The sequence below is a fragment of the Monodelphis domestica genome, chromosome 3, assembly GCF_027887165.1.
Source record: "Monodelphis domestica isolate mMonDom1 chromosome 3, mMonDom1.pri, whole genome shotgun sequence".
In the NCBI taxonomy this organism is placed as follows: Eukaryota; Metazoa; Chordata; class Mammalia; order Didelphimorphia; family Didelphidae; genus Monodelphis; species Monodelphis domestica.
Genome location: NC_077229.1, coordinates 259,149,598 through 259,165,354, shown reverse-complemented (window position 1 = coordinate 259,165,354; position 15,757 = coordinate 259,149,598).

Here is a 15,757-nt window from a genome sequence, read left to right as displayed (position 1 = left end):
GTGTTAGAACTGTTAATATAGTAATGAGATAAGAAAAAAGGAAACTGAAGGAATAAGAATAAGCAAAGAGATATCAAAATTATTGTTTTTTTTTTTTACAGATGAATATAATGGCTTAGAGAAGAATAGAAAATGGATTAAAATTAATTGAAATAACTAAACACTCCAGTAAAGTTGCCAGATATAAGATAAATCTACCAGAATTCCTGGCATATTTTTTCTTTTTAAACCCTTACCTTCTATGTATTAGTTCCAAGACAGAAGAGTGGTAGGGAGGCAATGGGGGTTAAGTGACTTGCCCAGGGTCACACAGATGGGAAGTATCTGAGGTCACATTTGCACCTAGGACCCACCTCTAGGCCTGACTCTCAATCCACTGACCTAACCCACTGCCCCCTATTGGCATTCTTATATGAAAAGAAAATCTAGCAAGATCTGAAAAGAGAAGTTTCTTTTAAAAAAATAACAAAAAGCTTCATCTGGGGAGTACATGAATCTAGTTATAAATATTCTCTACAGACATAAAGATAGATTTAGATAACTGGAAAAGTATTTCCTTATGGGCAGATTGAGTCAATATAATAAAAAAAATGAGGATACTACCTAAATCTATTAGTTATACAACATATAGGAGGAAAGAACAAAACAACAATCCACAGTATTATAGTGTTTGATCAATTGAAAGACTAGTTATTGGAGAGGATTCCCTTTTAAACAAAAATTGTTGAGAAAACTAGACAGCAATCTGACAGAAACTAGACCAACAAGTCCCTGCTTCAATACTTCTTAACTGTGAGACCTTGAGCAATTGAGTTAATCCCTCTGAGACTCAGTTTCCTTATATATAAAATATAGGGATAATAATAGTATCGACTTCAATATTGACTATTTAGACTACTAACATATCAGTTTGAACTGTCAAGCTTCATAGAATTGTTGTGAGGGTCAGATGAGATAGTATAGAAAAGGTACTTTATAAATATAAAATACTTTATAATAAGTTATTATTACTATGACTAACAGCAATAATTATAACAATTCATAATAATTGTTTTTTTTACATTTCCTTCAAGAGTCTTATCCGAAATTCTTTAAAATCTCATAACCTTAGGGTTATAGGTTTATCATCTCAGAAAACTCTGATTTAATGTTTAGAGAGTAAATATTTAATTTATTAAATTATATTCTAAATTAACACTGAGTAGAGGAAATTCTAAAGGAAAAAAAAAACACTCATTTGAGGAGAGCACAAACCCATGGCCTAGAATTACAATTTGATACTTACAAATTTCTCCAGGTTTTTTTTCATTTTTTTTAATCTACCCATCCATCAATAAACACTTACTGTGTCTACTATGTTCCAGGCATTGTGCACAGCCCTGAGGTTGCAGAGAGAGGCAAAAAACAGTCCCTGACCTCAAGAAACTTACATGCCAAATCACAACTCAGTCAGTTAGCTTTCAAGGGTTCTTCTTCATGAATTTAAGAGCTAGATCTGTGATGATGCATGTAATATTGATGGTGGAAGGCCAGAATTAAAAGATAGCTGGAGGAAACAGATTATGTTTATAGAGCAAAAAGCTATCTTGTGTGAGATTTTGAAAACAGAACTTAAAATGAGACCATATGCTATGTTGTCCCTTTTCCTCAGCCATACCACTCTGTCTCAATTATGTTTAAGGGCCACTGTTTCCTTCTCAATTGAAATACTGGTTTAAATCCTGTAGAAACACCTACCATACTTGCAATTTTAAAAACTTCATGCAAGAACTATATTTTCATATCCCTTTCTTGAAAAATTTTTCTTAAAATTTTCTTTAAAAAATTATTAGAACAGACCTATTTAACACAAAACAAAGTCAAGTCTTGTGGGGACAGCAGTATCAACTGGTTTAGCCAGATGTCAGGGGTGACTTCCTCAGGAAACAACAATATTTATTCATGAAATTATGCCAACAAGTCCATCTGGATGCCTAGTAACAACAATTTAGTTCTAGGAGATTTCTTTTCTATAGATCTATCCTCTTTTCTAGTCATCTAAGCCAATGTGTCCTCTCTAAAACAGAACTGAGAGTAGATACTGTGTTCTGCCTTTAAATGCCTAGTTTGTAAAGCAACTAATATAGATAGCTTTAATGAAGATGAAAGTTTATTGCAAGGACACTGTTTAGGGTCACTAATCATCTGTAGTCAAAATCAAATTTATAAAAAAATTATTTTAAAAAATCAGGAAAGTATGCTATGTACCTTACAGTAGTGAATTTAGATGATCTGTTCTTTTTTAAAATTTGTTCCTTTTTGTGCAGTGTGATGTACAGACATCATCAAGGATGCAGAAATTCAACATAATATGAAAATATTTTATATAATTAAAATTTTCAATTCAAGGAGTGTTTTGTGAAGGAAATTAAATCTAGTTGTGAATTAAATGTTGCTAGGTTTATTTAATATTGATCTACTTTTTTACTTATATTTTACTTTTGTAAATGTGAAGAAGAATTAACACTAGCCCTGGTAGGGGTAGACAGTGATGGAGATGGGATTGTGTGCTTTGAGAGGGGTCCCTCAGTGGATTGAGAGCCAGGCCTAGAGAGGGGAGGTCCTGTTCCCTCTTAGCCTCAGACACTTCCCAGCTGTGTGACCCTGGGCAAGTCACTTGACCCCCATTGCCTAGCCCTTACCACTCTTCTGCCTTGGAACCAATACACATTATTGATTCCAGGAAGAAAGGAAGAAAGAAAGAAAGGACAGAAGGAAGGAAGGAAGGAAGGAAGGAAGGAAGGAAGGAAGGAAGAAAGAAAGAAAGAAAGAAAGAAAGAAAGAAAGAAAGAAAGAAAGAAAGAAAGAAAGAAAGAAAGAAAGAAAGAAAGAAAGAAAGAAAGAAAGAAAGAAAGAAAGAAAGAGAGAGAGAGAAAGAGAGAAAGAGAGAAAGAAAGGATGGAAGAGAGAAAGAGAGAGAGAAAGGAAGGAAGGAAGAAAGAAAGAAAGAGAGAGAGGAAGGAAGGAAGGAAGGAAGGAAGGAAGGAAGGAAGGAAGGAAGGAAGGAAGGAAGGAAGGAAGGAAGGAAGGAAGGAAGAAAGGAAGGAAGGAAGGAAGGAAGGAAGGAAGGAAGAAAGGAAGGAAGGAAGGAAGGAAGGAAGGAAGGAAGGAAGGAAGGAAGGAAGGAAGGAAGGAAGGAAGGAAGGAAGGAAGGAAGGAAGGAAGGAAGGAAGGAAGGAAGGAAAAGAAAGAAATACCCAAGGGAGGAACATTCTGAGAAAAGGTGGAGAGTTTCCAAGAATGGGAGGAAGCAATCTCCCAGACCCTCCATAAATCTAGGGACCTTAATCCCTAGACACACACTATTCCATTTCTACAATGGCTATTCCAATACCCTGGCCACAAACTCTCTGGATCATCCTTGAATAAACATTTTCATGCCTTTGGATGAATGGAGTATGAAGTCCCAATTCTTTGGGTAAGAACCTGAATGAGCTCTCCTACAACAGCCTCTTTGCTTGGGAATCAAGAGAAATCTGGCATAGAGAGTCATATGAGAAAGTTAACAGTCTCAGTCTCATTGTTCAATTTCTTCTTTTTTGCTTGCCCTGAGCTCTTTTGTTAAGAAACTCCATGTATGCTCGAGGGGACTACATGCATGCTTTTACTTGTGAGTACTGTAAAAGGAGCAGGAATTGGAGAGACAAGCAAAGGGATGCCTTTGGTTCTGGGAACTCTTGCTCAGCCAACGAGGGCCTCTTTGTTGAAGCCTGCATGGTATTCTCTGCCTATTTTCAGCCCAAGCATGCATTCCCCAAATTGGACCTGGAGACCACAAGGGAAACTTGGGGGAGCTGGATTCTTGATATGATTCAAGAGTTTTTACTAGGATGACAAAAAGTTTTTTAATTGTCTGTGGAGCCAGAGGAACTGATGATTCAAGAGTTCCTGAGCCAGAACTGAATGTGTATACAAAAGGTGTGACCCTCTTATCTCTCAATCTCTAGTCTTTAAGCCTTAGCTTTAGAGAGAACAGCATTGAAAAGTTGGATGAGAGAAAGGGAATCAGTCATATCTCCTCATCCAGCCACCACTCTGTTTCTATTGTGTTCACTCCTTTTTAAAATTTAATTTTAATTTTTTCTCAGATGACATGATGATAACAATTTTTAATATTTGTTTTCTGACATTTTATAAATCATATTTTCTTCCTTCTTTCTACCCTTTCCTTCTCCCTGAGAGCACCCAGGGTGTTTAAGGGATAATTGAAGGCTATTGTTTAAAATATTCATAGCCACACTCTTTGTGGTGGCAAAAAATTGGCAAATGAGGGGATGTCCTCCAATTGGGGAATGACTGAACGAATTGTGGTATCTGATGGTGATGGAATACTATTGTGCTCAAAGGAATAATGAACTGGAGGAATTCCATGGGGACTGGAACAACCTCCAGGAATTGATGCAGAGTGAAAGGAGCAGAACCAGGAGAACATTGTACACAGAGACTGATACACTGTAGAGCAATCGAGCATAATGGACTTCTCTACTAGCAGCAATGCAATGACCCAGGACAATTCTGAGGGACTTATGAGAAAGAGCACGATCCAAATTCAGAGAAAGAACTGTGAGAGTAGAAATGCAGAAGAAAAACAACTACTTGATTACATGGGTCAATGGGGATATGATTGGGGATGTAGACTCTAAACGATCACCCTAGTGCAATTATTAATAATATGGAAATAGGTCTTGATCAATGACACATGTAAAACCCAATGGAATTGAGCATTAGCTATGGGGGTGGGGGGAAAGAGGGGAGGGAAAGAACATGAATCATGTAACCATGGTAAAAATATTGTAAATTAATTAAATAAACATTTTTCAACAACAAATAAAAAAAATAAAGGGTTTGGGATATGGGTCTTTCAGGGAGTTTTCTTGAAGACAAATTCACATAAGACAAAGGTAAATTGGGAATTCACATAAAACAAGGTTGTCATAATAGTTGTCATTCACAGCTGATCATCATACTTTATTGTTGTTATGACTGTGTTCAACATTCTCCTGGTTCTGCTCATTTCTCTTTGCTTGGCTTCATATAAATCTTTCCAAGTTTTTTTGTGATCATCTTGTCATTTCTTACGGCCTGATAATAGTATTCCATTATAATCATACACCACAACTTGTTCAGACATTCCCCAATCAATGGACATCCCTTTAGTTTCCAGTTCTTTGCCACGCAAAAAGAACAGTTATAAATATTTTTGAACAGGTAGATTCTTATTGTTTATTCTTTCTTGCCCTTATTTGAATGAGGATTCCAAGGAAAATATGCAGGTGATTTGGTGAATTTGAGAGGTCCCCAGTTCTCTCAGGGAAGAGGTAGAGAAGAAATGACAATGTACCCATAAAGAGCCTGCAGATGGCCATGGAAAGGTAGTCATAGCTCTCCAGAGTAGCACTCCTTAAGGAAGAGAAAAGTCTCGGCTGAAGAGATGCTCATCTCACTTCTCTGGGCTTCAACGATCTCATCTACAAAATGATCTTTAAAATGTCCTTCCATCTGTAACTTTCTAAGGTAGGCTCTATGCAATTAGAATTCTGACCAGCATAATGACCCACAAAAACCATTTATAAGGGCTAGCATTGCATGAGGAAATACACTCACTGTGCCTTAGCTTTTGGTTAAATTAGTGTGACAAATTGTCTACTGGCAGATGAACTCATATAATAAAGGCATTGCCCTAAAAAAGAACTCATTTCTCTAGGGAAACTTCAAGATATCTCCTCCTTCAGTGTCTAATCAATGTTTTTTGAGAATCTAGAATTTGAAAATAGGTTAATGGCTTGTTTGGGCACCTTTTTTTTTTTAAAGAGTTAATGAAGCTTTTGATTATAAGTTCCTCAGGCTGTTTTTTCATATTTAGAAACAGGTCTTGGACCTAATAATATTCACCAATATTATCAGGGCATGCAAAAAAGCTAAGCAGTAATATTACAAACAGTGATAAGTAGCTTATTTTCTCTGTAAATTAATCAGTAGAAAATTGTTACTCTAGACAAGACCATGGCCCTCACTCATTAAGTTTAACACCAACAAAGTGTTTGCAAAATTGTTTTCAGGTGACTTATAAATTGTTTTGGCAGATCATGCTAATCAATGATTTTAGCATACCCTGAAAGAAGCTCTTCATTAAAGCATCTCATCTAAAATAGTCATTAAGATCCTCACATCCTGTTTCCCATTTGGGTTTGAATAGTGCATTCTTAAAGCATAAAAACATAATGAGCAATGAAAATATTAGAGACTACTGGGCCAGAGTATATTCTGAATTTCAAAAATTCGTTTAAACTTTGTAAAAGTTAACAAAAAGAATCAAATAAAACATATAAAATAAGTCATTAAAGTTTACTTAATAACATTTATACAATGTTTTAAGGTTTACTAAGAGCTTCACTTATTTTATTTTCACAAGAACCCTCACTTAACCATTAGTGGGCTCAGGTTATTTAAGACTACACTAATATATAAGACAACATATTAAATAATTCTCCAATTTCTAGACATAGAATGTTTCTTTTTCTTTCTATTACAAATAAAGCAGCCATAAATATATTTGTACAAATAGGCTGTCTTCTCTTTTTATGACGTCTTTAGAACTAAACCCTAACAATGGGATGAAGAGTATGAATAGTTTTGTGATTTGTTCAACATTGTCATATTGATTTCTAGAACATTTATATGTTCTGCAGTTCTACTAACAACATATTAGAAGTTTTTGTTTTCCTACTGCTTTACCAACATTAGATTTTATAATTTTTGCTTTTTTTTTTTTGCCATTTCAAAGAAAATTAAATGAGATTTTGAAGTTGACTTGATTTCATTTCTCTGGTTATTAGGGAATCTGGGGACCTTTTTATAGGTTAATTAAAGATTATATTTCTTCTAGTCTTCTTAGGTTCTTTCAACCAATGCTTTATGGCATAATGAATATTATTAGCCTTATGGATATATCTTTATGGATTCTGGATGGCACCACTTTAATATATTTATTTCAAAAAATTTTTAATTAATATTACTTTTCTTTTAATTTTAGAAGCACTACTGTTAGGAAAAATACTTTTATCTTTATAGAATCAAACTCATAGATTGTTTCTAATGATTTCTTCTATTTGTTAGATTTTTTTTTTTAAACCCTTACCTTTCATCTTAGAATCAATACTAGGTACTGGTTCCAAGGCAGAAGAGTGGTAAGGGCTAGGCAATGGGGGTCAAGTGACTTGCCTAGGGTCACATAGTGTAAAGGTTAAAAATTAAAGAGTTAGACTAAATATATAAAATTTGGTTATCAGAAATTATTACTCAAGTCAGAATGAATTTCTAGAAATGTATTTATAAAATAGAGGGAAAATGTGAAAGTAGGAAATGAGAGAGAGAGAGAAAGAGAGTAGGTTCGAACCAGGCAGAGCTTCAGAGGCCCCAGCAATGGGGGCCCAGAGGTAAATTAAACAAGGGTTTTAGCCATAAGGCCTCTTCTAAGATGGAGCCTCTCTGAAGGCAAGTACCTCCAGAAAAGCCAGGAAAGGGAGTCAGCCTTTTCATTCACCCATATCGTAGTTCTAAGGGAAAATCCAAGAGCAGTCTGAGGTCCCAAGCTAGAGCTCCTTCAAGATCAAGTTCCAGGGTAAAAGAGCTGGTCACAGGAAGTTCTTGCCACTTTTAAAGGCCATTCCTTTTGTAACTTCCTGTGCCTTCCTTCCATTTTACATGGACCAATTGCAGCTATAGCTTTGCTTAGGACTGTCCAGGGGGCAGTCAGTGGGTTTCTGATTCATCACCCACTATCATATATGTGGGGCACAGACCTCCCCATACTTAAGGATAAGTGGAGTGTATATGCTTTTGGTGATTAAATCTAAAAATGGGCAGGGGAGAGTTAATTCCATCTTCAAATAGCTAGAAAGTACCTGAGGCCATATTTGAACCCAGGACCTCCTATCTCTGGGCCTGACTCTCAATCCACTGAGCCACCCAGCCATCCCCTATTTGTTAGATTAATAAAAATGTCTCTCCTTCCTATCATTGAGGCCAATACATTATCCCTCCTTTTTCCCTTTAAGTTATTGTGTTTTATTTTTATAAAAAAAGCAAATTTTCTGTCTTATAATAAATACTAAGTATCAGTTCTAAGACAGGAGGGCAGTAAGGGCTAAGGGAGTGATGGCAAACCTATGGCATGGGTGCCAAAGATAGCGCGCAAAGTGCTCTCTGTGGGCACACAGTCACTCCCCCAGCCTTCCCAGATCATTATTAGGAAGACAGAGGGACTGGGTAGGACCTGTGCCCCTCCCCCTTTCCATTGGGCCTTATGGCATTTTTTCACATCCCCTGCCCCTCTGCCCAGCAGCCAAATGGGAGAGCTTCCTCCCTCCCCTATGAGAGGTAAGGGGAGGTGGGACATGGCACGAATGAAGGTTCACCATCACTGGGTTAAAGAAATGGGGCCAAGTGACTTGCTCAGGGTTACATAGCTAGATAGTGTCTGAATCCAGATTTGAACCCAGAACCTCCCATCTCCTAGCCTGACTCTCTACTGAGCCACCTAGTTGCCCCTCTCCTAAGTTATTTTTTAAAATTATATATATATGTATATATATATATATATATTTAAAATGTATATTGCTGATTCAACTATAGTTTTATTGAGATGTAGGAAGTGAGGTATGGCCTGAAACCCATTGCTTATCATAGCTATCAAATTGTTTTAGCTTTAAAAAAAAAATTAAACATTGGCTCTATTCCCTAGTCTTTTTAGAGTGTGGGTTTATCAAACTCATCTTTTAAAATAAACATTTATTTTAATATATCAGTTTTCTACTTTGTTCCATTACTCAATTCTTTTTCCAGTGCCAGGATTATTCTTTTTTCATATACTTTACTTCCTTCTACACATTTTACAATTCAGCTACTCTAGCTTGCTTCCTGTTCCTCTCACATATCTCCTTGGTGGCTTTGGATTGACTTGCTCATACCTTGAATACTTGCCCTCTTTTTCTCCACTTCCTACCTTCTCTGTCTTCCTTCAGGATTGGTCTCAAATCTCACCTTCTGAAGGAAGTCTTTCCAGATCATCTATTCCTCCCCATCCCTGAGTCAAAGTTTATTTGCTTGCTGTCTCATCAATTGGAATGTATGTAAGAGACAGACAGAGAGAAAGAGAGAGACAAAGAGAGAGAGGACAGAGACAGGAGAGAGAGAAGGAAGAGAGAGAGAGAGAAGGAAGAGAGAGAGAGAGAGGGAAGAGAGAGACAGAGAGATGAGGGGCAGGGAGACCAAGAGGAGAGAGAGAGAGAGAGGAGAGAAAGAGAGAGACAGAGAGGAGGGGGGAAGGGGGAAGGAAAGAGAGAGAAACAGAGAGGGAGACAGAGAGGGGAGAGAGACGGAGAAAGGAAAGAGAGAGCCAGAGAGCCAGAGACTGAGAAAGAAGGAAAGACAAAGACAGAGAGAGAATGAATTTCCTAAGGGTGAACAGGGAATCTTTTTTGGGTGGGAAAGCTAAGTTGTCCCTTCGTTTCTAGTACCTGAAAATCCAGACTGTTATGAACTGGCTTCCCAGAGTGAGATCATTCTTAACATGGGGGAGCTAAGATTTTTCCTTGCTCCCAAATCAAAGAGCTCATTTACTCTGGTCTCTCTTCTGTTGTTTAACCTAGTATGTTTGACTTCTCTAATTTCTGTTTGCTGCTTACTTTTATAACAAGATGTATTAGTTATACTTGATTGTTGCTTGTGTACCAAGGATGAAAGGAAGTTATTCTGGTAAGAGTAAGTTAGCTGGGCAACTAGCTGACTCAGTGGATAGAGAGCCAAGCTTATTGATAGGAGGTCCTGGGTTCAAATTTGGCCTCAGACACGACTTAGCTGTATGACCCTGGGCAAGTCATTTACTACAATTGCCTAGCCTTTACTGTTCTTCTGCTTTGGAACCAATACTTAGAAGGTAAGGGTTAAAAAAAAAAAGAGTAAGTTAGCTGTTATCTTTCCCTTTAGCATGACAAGGGAAAGTAGCTTTAGTTCTAAACCCCAGAAGAAAATCATTTTAATTTTAAATCAGAAGTATTTGAGGTACAGAAGATAGATGTTGTTCTAGCTCAGTAGACCTCTTGGAGATAAGGAAGTGAAAAAATAAGCACAAGTGAACTAGTAAGCTTCCAGTTGCAAGTTTCTTCTTGTTTCTAACAAGTTTAGAAATCATAATCTTATGAATGAGATGAGCCAGATTAAGTTTCTATCTATCCATGTAAAATTCTGTTGTTTTTTTTCTGAAGTCTGCTATTGGTTGATTCTATGAATTTTTTTGAGATTTCCAATTTTATTCTCTGCATTAGTCATTTTCTGTTTTCTTTTTAATTTTATTATATGGTTTATTTTACTTTTAAAAAGAGTTTCTTTTATTTTTTTCTGCTCCTATGTTGGAAAATAATTTGATATAGGCTAGAAAAATGTTTTAGATGAATAAAATATGCACCATGACAAATTTTTTTTCCCTGTAAGTCCATAGACCTCAGGTTATGGATCTTGGTTCTTGAGGGACCAGGAAAAGCCCCCTGCAGAAGGAGGACTTTGAGCAGTCTAGAAGGAAGTCATAGAAACTAGGAGGCAGAAGAGAAGAAAGAACATGAGAGAGAGTCAGCATAGGGGTGTATGTCAAATTTCGGAAACTTTAGATTATACAGTTATGAGAGGTAGGAAATAAAAGCATTATTACTAGATGCCTGACAAAATACAATTCTATTTTTCCAGTCCTGTTTTTAATATTGTAAAATGTCATTCTATCTGCTTACCCTTAAAACCGTAATATTTTCTTCTGCAGTTTCTATGAAATCAACATAACAGTTTTACTTGGAGAATAGGTCACAAACCAACCAAACATAGGGAAAAAATATTGGAACAGTTAAGATGCTAAAAATAAGCTGGAAAGAAATGGTTAGATACTATTTTTTTTTTCAAAAGGAAACTCTGAAACCTTTTATTTGCCTATATATATTTTATTTTTTTTACTAGGAAATAGTTTTCTTCCCCCCTCATCAAAGTTATAAGATGTAGGAAGTATTAGTGACTTACATAGCATGAAGCAATGCTTCCTCATAGGAGGAAACCAAGACCATTTTACTGCTTTGGCTCATGATGCATGGGGGCTAAGGTCAAACAGCTAAGGATATGTGTTTACTATTGCATTAAGAGCACTTTCCATATCAAGCCAAATGAAGTTATCAGAAGGATTTGTTAACTTAAATGTTTCACAATTTCTACCTTAAGCAATGAACAAGTCAATTGCTTTCTAACATTCATTATATGATATCACTTTGAGATGCCTTGATTTTGTAACTTTAAAGCCAGAGTTCAAAGAAAAGTCAGAAAAAAATGTGTCTTGTTTTTAGCTCTATCTCTAATATGTGGCATTCTGGATTGTGATTTTTTTTTTCTTAGATAATGAAAAAAGCAACATTGTCAATTATACTAAGAGTATTCTGAATATAATATTAGAAAATATTTGTGAAGTGATTTAAATTGATCTGAGGCCATGTCATTTCTCTGCTCAAAAAACTGTAGTGAATTCCTAGTGACTCTAGATTACGGATTTCTCATCCTGACAGTATACAATCTAACTTCAAACTACCTTTCTAGTCTGACTTCACACACTCTAAATTCCATTCAAATGATACTATTAGTTGATCTCTGAACTGGACAAGCTGAGAAAGCTGGTACTTTTCTCTAGGCATTCCTTTCAGGCTATCCTCTATGTTAGGAGTATACCTCCTCCTCATTTCCACTCTCAAAATCTTCCTTGGCTTAGCTCAGGTACCATTTTCTTTATAAAGATTTTTGTCTCCCACACTTTCCACCCCATGAAAATGTTTTATTCTGTCCTAAAAATGTCTTATAACACTGTGTGGACCTCTTTTTGGTCTTCCTCATACTCTACCATGGGTTATGTGTGTCCATGTGTATTCTATATTCCAATATTCCTTTCTTGGTAGAATATAAATTCTTTAAGGTCAGAAATAGTGTTTTTATTTTTTAAAATTTAAAATTTTTATTTTTTCCAATTATATATAAAAACAAATTTTAACCTCCATTTAGGAACTTTGTTTAAAAAACAAATGACTTCAAACCTTCAGCTTAATAAATCTCTATTGAATTGATATAAGTAATAGGCTTAATAAATGCAAAAGGAAAATTAAATGGGGCAGAAATGTGTTTATTTGCATGTGTGTACATAGGGGCAGGGGAGAGAAAGGGTGAATAATTTAGGAAGACTCTGAGTCATTATCAAAACAACACCCTAAAAGCTAAATATTGGCATAATTCATAAAGTACTTTTGTAGGTTGGTTTGTAGGTAGGATCAGAAATGAAAAATCTTAAGACTTTTTAGACAGTACCTTATATGATCACAAAGGAATGTCTAGGGGGAAAAAGGTCTAGTTAATTCTGTTTGTGGTTGGTTAACTCATAGAGAGATATATTCAATGATTTTCAACTTGGGAACTACTGCATTCACATTTGCTATTTGGGGTTCTCTTCATAACTAAGGAATATATGAGGAGACTTGTCTAATGGCAGAGTGATCTGATGTTTTCCTAAGATTTCATATCTATAAGCTTATTTTGATAGATATTAGTAAATTTAAGTTCCTGGTTGTTGAGGTCAGAAAAGGCCCTTTCATCTCATTGTAGAAGGATTGGGGTCACCAGGAGAGAGGGTTTGACCAAGGCCTTCCATCCTGGCTTACTGGCTGTGTGACTCTGGACAAGTTACAACTCTTTCTGCCTCCAGGTCCTTATGGGTAAAATCAGGATAATCATTCATTCACTATATTCCTTCTAGGACTGTTGGGAGTATCTAAGGAGTTTTTCACCAATCCATTAATTTCCCTGTAGTGAAATCTATTCTCCCAGAGGCACCAGGGGGGTCTCTATCCTCTTCAAGACACAAACAAAAACCTAAGTAAATGCCACCACCCCCCAAATTCAAGGTTTTAGGGGACTCCATTAATCCACCCCTTATAGATATCATTTTTAAGGAAGCTTTTTCTCAATTTGTAGCACCTTCTTTGAGCCACTTCCAAAGGGACAGAGCTGGTTACTTCTGCCCCTCAGGATTTTCAAGAAAACTATGGCAAAACTATGGCAACCACTCAGGGTATGACACCCCACATTCAGGGTATGACCTAGGTCTGTCCTTAAAATTTTTTTTTAATAACCCTTATGTGTCTTAGAATCAATCCTGTGTATTGGTTCTAAGGCAGAAGAGCAGTAAGGGCTAGGCGGTGGGGTTAAATGACTTGCCCCCAACACACCACTGGAAAAAGACTTCCAGAGTCGTTGAAGTCCAGTGACAAGACAAAAGTGAGGATGACTGGGGATGGTGGATGAAACTGGGGCAGCTTTGATGCTGACCACGTGCTGGGCACTCACAGAAAGCTTTGACTTTTTTTTTTCCTTTTCTGGGGGTGGCCGTGATAGGCTGACTGCCAGGAGGGCAGTGTTGGGCCCTCTTTCATTCATGGCCACCATGCAACCTGGAGCACAAGAGTTGCCTCTGCTTTGTCTATTCACCCCTCCTCTTAGGTGAAGGTTTGACAGTTGGGAGAACAGGCCACCAGAAATCCAGGCCACAGTTTCTAATGGTGGGTGGTGTGGAGTCCAGTCTAGAGGGCACTTATTCTGGGGGAGGGGGTGGGTCATCTGCTAGGCCGCTAGGTAAGGTGAGCTTGGTGGTGGAAAGGTCGGGTCTGTGCTTGGAGTTTGAATCCATTCTCCATCCAGACTGATGCTAGAGGGGAAGAGGGTGTCCCCCAGGGGCTACTTGGTTAAGTGAAACTGGGGGACTAATGATAGGCAATCCATTGACTGGATGGGAAGAGCCTAGTGGAGGAGTCAGTCAGCTTTTACGAATAAAATTAAAAAGGGATAAAAAGGAGCCAAAAGACACTCCCTACCCTTAAGGGTCTTGCTGCCTAATCCCCAGATAAGGCAACCTTGGGAGCTTCCATCTTTAATGATGTTTACCTACTTTTCTATTTGAATAGTTTTTTAGGACCATAATTTACTCAAGTTGGCAAAGGTATTTTAGAAGGGAAGAGGTATTGGAGCCCAGGGGAGGAGATGGAATCTTGCTCTGGGACCCAACTTGTGTCTTGGAATGGGGGTCGGGATGAGGACTCAGCAGTGTCCGCCAGTAGGATTTGCTGACAACTGTCGCCATTCCGGTGGGGTGGAAGCTCCATGAATGGGGGAATGCTACTGCCCAATCAATGAGGGAAGGGGGAGGGAAAAGGAGAGCATGTTGATGCTGTAATGTCTCCTGCAGTTTAAGATTTATGATGAGAGTAATTGGCTTTCTATCTCCAGAGACAGAGACGGAGTGCTTGCTCTTTAAAGGCCACCAGGGGTGAAATGCAATCTCAGCAGCCTCATCCAGTGGTCCACACCCAGTGGGGTTATAGCGTGTTCATTCACAATTTGTTGTGATGTTGTTTAGGCAACCCCTTATTGTTTAGGAAAATTCCTATGCACAATTAAAGAAAATGTTTTCTCTTTCACCTTTTTAGGAGACCTCCTCCCTCTCCCTAGTAAGTTTTCCCATAGTACTTTTGCCTATGCTTTCTTTTAAAAACCCAAGAGGGTGGCTGCTCTTACAGGGTAAGGAAGAAACTTTTCAGCCTTCTCTTATCAGTAGTTTTGTTGGTGGGGAACTTAAAAAACCTAGAGGAAATGGTAGGGATGGTAATGGAGTATAGAGGGCCAGCTAGCTAGGTCTTCCTGTCTTAAGTGTAAAAGGCTGTCATCTCCCTCTGGTGTTGTGTGGCTAGAAGGAAGGAAAATAGATATCTTTATCCTCTTCTTCTGGCCCCCCCTCCCCCTTCTCCAAGGGAGACTCCTGTCAGGAGGAATCAAAGATTGGCCATTTTGTTTTCCTCAGAGAGGGGGGGGACTGGCCTAGAATTACATCTACCTGTTCTCTCAAATATTATTTTTCTATGAGATATGGTAGGTCCAATCTCACTTCTGATCACTGTTTTGTCATTGTCAGTAGTGGGACCCCCAAGCTTAATATCCAAAGACTCCATTCTCACCACATACCAATTCCACAATGAACACATGTAGGAGGTAGCAAATAGCAAAAAGAAAAGAAAACAAACAAAAAATCTTTCTAATGCAAGTCAATAGCAAAAAAGAGAACAGAGAAAGAATGCATAGGAGACTATATACTAGAGAGTGAAGGAACTCTTCCTTTGGGAGTGAGGTAACAATAAAAAAAAACAAACCAGGAAGTCCTAGATTTCAACCAAGGGGAAGTTCCCCCAAATATCTAGTGTAGCAAATTAAGCAAAGGGACACAATGGAAACTACCAGCTCTTTCCTGTAGTCTTTTCCTTCAGTAACCTTAAATTGGGCTGACCTCTTGATTCTTCTCTAAGCTAGACATCAAAGTACTCTAAGCCTAGAGACTGAAAAACCTGAAGAAACTTAAGGGAGACTGACAGGTCTCTTCTCCCACTCGGCAGGTGTAGGGCCATTGGTCTTCACCAATAAGAAGAGTCATATACTATGAAGCTTTGGGATTAGGGTTACACAAGACAAGGGGGCTGGGAGAAATCAGCAGTGGTCACCTGCTCTCTGACCACAGCTATAAGTCACTGTACTCACAGGAGAGCTAGTAATGTCTACAGGTTAGTTAATCACCATATTTAGGTAACCTCTGAATGGTACATTT